General features: G+C 38.8%; 1 non-coding gene across 1 annotated transcript; it reads left to right on the top strand.

Annotated features, from left to right (window-relative positions):
- Window positions 1-1831: 1831 nt before the first annotated feature.
- Window positions 1832-1935, top strand: LOC128567054 (U6 spliceosomal RNA). The gene has a single exon (XR_008374728.1). It is a non-coding gene; the product is annotated as a U6 spliceosomal RNA (small nuclear RNA).
- The last annotated feature ends 3509 nt before the right edge of the window (window positions 1936-5444 follow it).

Raw genomic sequence — 5444 nt, 5'->3', positions numbered from 1 at the left:
ACACCACCAGTTTCTGCAGTGAGGATGCATGCATAATTCATGGAAATGCTTGGCCATCCAAATGTTTCTCTAACTGGCCTTTTTAGATGACTTTCTTATTGCACAGGATCTGATCAGGAATTTGCACCCAACATAATCCCAAACCCCCATCGGAATCAATTATATACATATAAAAAACAAGAAATAAACACAAATATGCCCTGTAGGCTCAACCCCAAACTGAGCTCACATGTTTGAGGTTTATTTATTCATTTTATTTTTATTATTTGAGTGTTTGGATGTTCCTGTAAACTAAACCAGCATCCACTTCGCATGCAGGCCAACTTCTCACCTGCTTTTCCACTGGCTCACACAAATTCAGACCACACAGCCGTGATTCTGAAAAGATCTGGGAAACTTTACAACGTTTCAAAAGAGAAAAGTTTTCTTGCTTTCTCTGCATAGAAAGATTTAAAAATATTTGTCAGCCACCCACTTTCAGCAGTTGTATTGAAAACTGATCTTAATTAGAGTCCCTTAAACTGGGTCCACAGTTTACACACAGATAAAGCACCTCAACTCACCTCAAGGCTGGAGAAATACCTTCATCGCACGAAGAGAAATAAAACCTGTGAACACATACGGGCCTTTGAGTTAAGGAGGCTGAAATGCAGACACGAACATTCAGAATTCAATGGGGTCCCTATCCCTTTGTCCTTTCTGAAACCGCTTTGTCACCCAAAGCTCTTGTCAGATGTCCTTGACCCCACCAAGGTCCCCACTCTAAGATATAATAAAGCAGTTCCAGGATTTCAGTCATCGCTGACAGTCAGTGACAGTGACAGAATCCTGCCACTGCCTCCACACCAGCTCTTGTCTTCTCTTTCAGAAGAATGATGAATAAACTGTTGTTTCCTCTTGAATTAAAACAGATCCTCTATGCACAAGTTGTGAGTCCTCAGATGGTAGGATGCATCTCTCTCCGCCTCAGTTTCCTTTTCCATAAAAGAAACATAATATTATCTGCCCGATCTGGAGATGGGACTAAACTGGCCATTATTTGCACAGGGCTTACCCGTCCAGGAAGCCCTCTCTCAAAGCCATCTCTAGGCTGATGCCCTCTGACCAGCCTCACAGGGCTCCAGGCACCTCCAGCCACCTCTGCTGTCTTCCAGCTCTTCACTGTTCCACAACACACATTTCCTTTCCTCTATTTTTACTTCTCTTTTTCATTCTTCCTAGCTTGCTTTTATTTTTATTTTTTTTTTTTCAGACAAGGTCTTACTCTATTGCCTCGATAGAGTACCCTGGCAACATCATATCTCAGAGCAACCTCAACCTTCTGGGCCCAAATTATCCTCCTGCCTCAGCCTCCCAAGTAGCTGAAATACAGGTGCCTCACTCCCAACCATGCCTGGACCAGACCTCAGGCTGGTCTTTAACTCCTAGCCTTAAGTGATCCTCCCACCTCAGCCTGCCAGAGTGCTGAGATTACAGGTGTGAGCCACTGTGCTCAGCCACTAACCTTTAACTTACAAACATTTAAGATTGAAATAATATGTGAATGTCGAAAATGCCCAGTGAGTTGGGGGAACACGTCTGTACAACCAGAACTCTGATCAAGATGTAAGTCACTGTAGAACCTTCCTTGCACACAGGAAGTTATCGAGCAACAGTGCCCCCACCCAGAGCAAACCTCCCTCTGACTGGCCTCACTACAGTACTGATGGTGCCTGGATTACACAACATGTTCTCTTTAGAGGCTTTGTTCATTCAACACTGTACTTCTGAAAGTCTCCACTGTTGCTCGATAACTTTGTTGCTGTAGAGGAGGGTCAATAAGAGCTTTCTCGTGCTCGCTTCAGCAGCACATATACTAAAATTGGAACGATACAGAGATTAGCATGGACCCTGCGCCAGGATGACATGCAAATTCATGAAGCATTCCATATTTTTCTTATCAATATTCTCCACTAATGTGAACAGCTTAAACTGTCCTCCAAAGAGGCACAGGTTAGCTGACTAGATACAAAAACTCAGGCCAGATGTTTGCTGCATATAAGAGTCACATCTTACCTTAAAAGATAAATATAGACTCAAGGTGAAAGGATGGTCATCCATATTTCAGGCAAATGGTAATCAGAAGAAAGCAGGTGTTGCAATTCAATTTGTAGACACAATAGGCTTTAAACCAACAAAAGTAAGGAAGGATAAGAATGGTCACTTCATATATGTTAAGGATAATACTCAATATGATGAAATTTCAATTATTAATATTTAAGCACCCAACCAGAATGCACCTCAATTTATAAAAGAAACTCTAACAGACATGAGCAACTTGATTTCCTCCAGCTCCATAATAGTCGGAGATTTCAACACTCCTTTGGCAGTTTTGGATAGATCCTCCAATAAGAAGCTGAGCAAAGAAATTTTAGATTTAAACCTAACCATCCAACATTTGGATTTAGCAGACATCTACAGAACATTTCATCCCAACACAACTGAATACACATACTTCTCATCAGCCCACGGAACATACTCCAAAATCGATCACATCTTAGGTCACAAGTCTAACCTCAGTAAATTTTAAAAAATAGAAATTATTCCTTGCATCTTCTCGGACCACCATGGAATAAAAGTTGAACTCAGTAACAGCAGGAACCCGCATACTCATACAAAAACATGGAAGTTAAATAACCTTATGCTGAATGATAGTTGGGTCAGAGATGAGATTAAGAAGGAAATTGCCAAATTTTTGGAATAAAATGACAATGAAGACATGAATTATCAGACCTCTGGGATACCGCAAAGGAAGTCCTAAGAGGAAAATTTATAGCACTGCAAGCCTTCCTCAAGAGAACAGAAAGAGAGGAAGTTAACAACTTAATGGGACATCTCAAGCAACTGGAAAAGGAAGAACATTCTAACATTCAAACCCAGTAGAAGAAAAGAAATAACCAAAATTAGAGCAGAATTAAATGAAATTGAAAACAAAAGAATTATACAACAGATCAATAAATCAAAAAGTTGGTTTTCTGAAAAGGCAATAAAATAGATAAACCTTTGGCTAACCTAACCAGGAAAAAAAGAGTAAAATCTCTTTGTCTCAAAAACGACAAGGATGAAATAACAACAGACTCCCCAGAAATTCAAAAAATCCTTAATGAATATTACAAGAAACTTTATTCTCAGAAATATGAAAATCTGAAGGAAATTGACCAATACTTGGAAGCACGTCACCTTCCAAGACTTAGCCAGAATCAAGTGGAAATGTTGAACAGGCCAATATCAAGTTCTGAAATAGCATCAACCATACAAAACCTCCCTAAAAAGAAAAGCCCGGGACCAGATGACTTCACTTCAGAATTCTACCAAACCTTTAAAGAGGAACTAGTACCTATATTACTCAACCTGTTCCAAAATATGGAAAGAGAAGGAATATTACCCAACACATTCTATGAAGCAAATATCACCCTGATCCCCAAACCAGGAAAAGACCCAACAAGAAAAGAAAATTATAGACCGATATTACTAATGAATACAGATGCAAAAATATTCAACAAGATCCTAACAAACAGAATCCAGCAACACATCAAACAAATTATACATCATGACCAAGTCGGTTTTATCCCAGGGTCTCAAGGCTGGTTCGATATACGTAAATCTATAAGTATAATTCAGCACATAAACAAATTAAAAACCAAAGACTATATGATTCTCTCAATTGATGCAGAAAAAGCTTTTGATAATATGCAGCATCCCTTCATGATCAGAACACTTAAGGAAATTGGTATAGAAGGGACATTTCTTAAACTGATAGAGGCCATCTACAGCAAACCCACAGCCACTATCCTATTGAGTGAAGTTAAATCATTTCCACTCAGATCAGGAACCAGACAGGGCTGCCCATTGTCTCCACTACTCTTTATCACTGTAATGGAAGTTTTAGCCATCGCAATTAGGGAATAAAAGGTGATCAAGGGTATCCATATAGAGTCAGAAGAGATGACACTTTCGCTCTTCGCAGATGATATGATTGTATATCTGGAAAACACCAGGGATTCTACTATAAAACTCTTAGAAGTGATCAAGAAATACAGCAGCATCTCAGGTTACAAAATCAACAGCCATAAATCGGTAGCCTTTATATACGCGAACAATAGTCAAGCTGAAAAAACAGTTAAGGACTCTATTCCATTCACAGTAGTGCCAAAGAAGATGAAATATTTGGGAATTTATCTAACAAAGGACATGAAAGATCTCTATAAAGAGAACTATGAAACTCTAAGAAAAGAAATAGCTGAAAATGTTAACAAATGGAAAAACATACCATGTTCATGGCTGAGAAGAAATCAACATTGTTAAAACATCCATACTACCCAAAGCAATATATAATTTTAATGCAATCCCTAATAAAGTTCCACCATCATACTTTAATGATCCTAAAAAAATAATACTTCGTTTTATATGGAATCAGAAAAAAACCCTCGAATAGCCAAGACACTACTCAGAAATAAAAACAAAGGAATCATGCTACCAGACCTCAGACTATACTATAAATCGATAATGATCAAAACAGCATGGTACTGGCACAGAAACAGTGAAGTAGATGTCTGGAACAGAATAGAGAACCAAGAATCCAGCTACTTACCGTTATTTGATCTTTGACAAGCCAATTAAAAACATTCAGAGGGAAAAAGATTCCCTATTTAACAAATGGTGCTGGGTGAACTGGCCATTAACCTGTAGAAGACTGAAACTGGACCCACACCTTTCACCATTAACTAAGATAGACTCTCACTGGATTAAACATTTAAGCTTAAGACACGAAACTATAAAAATACTAGAAGAGAGTGCAGGGAAAACCCTTGAAGAAATTGGTCTGGGCAAGTATTTTATGAGGAGGACCCCCTGGGCAATTGAAGCAGCTTCAAAAATACACTACTGGGACCTGATCAAACTAAAAAGCCTTTGCACAGCCAAGAACACAGTAAATAAAACAAGCAGACAGCCCTCAGAATAGAAGAAGATATTTGCAAGTTATGTCTCTGACAAAGGTTTAATAACCAGAATCCACAGAGAACTCAAACATATAAGCAAGAAAAGAACAAGTGATCCCATCATAGGCTGAGCCAGGGACTTGAAGAGAAACTTCTCTGAAGAAGACAGGCGTGCGGGCTATAGACATATGAAAAAATGCTAATCATCTTTAATCATCAGAGAAATGCAAATCAAAACTACTTTGAGATATCATCTAACTCCAGTAAGATTAGCCCATATCACAAAATCCCAAGACCACAGCTGTTGGCATGGATTGGAGAAAAGGAACACTTCTACACTGCTGGTGGGAATGCAAATTAATACATTCCTTTTGGAAAGATATTTGGAGAACACTTAGAGATCTAAAAATAGATCTGCCATTCAATCCTATAATTCCTCTACTAGGCATATACCCAGAAGACCAA

Source organism: Nycticebus coucang, chromosome 15 (genome assembly GCF_027406575.1).
Source record: "Nycticebus coucang isolate mNycCou1 chromosome 15, mNycCou1.pri, whole genome shotgun sequence".
Classification (NCBI taxonomy): domain Eukaryota; kingdom Metazoa; phylum Chordata; class Mammalia; order Primates; family Lorisidae; genus Nycticebus; species Nycticebus coucang.
Note: the sequence above shows the minus strand (reverse complement) of the source record. Positions and strands in the feature narration are given on the sequence as shown.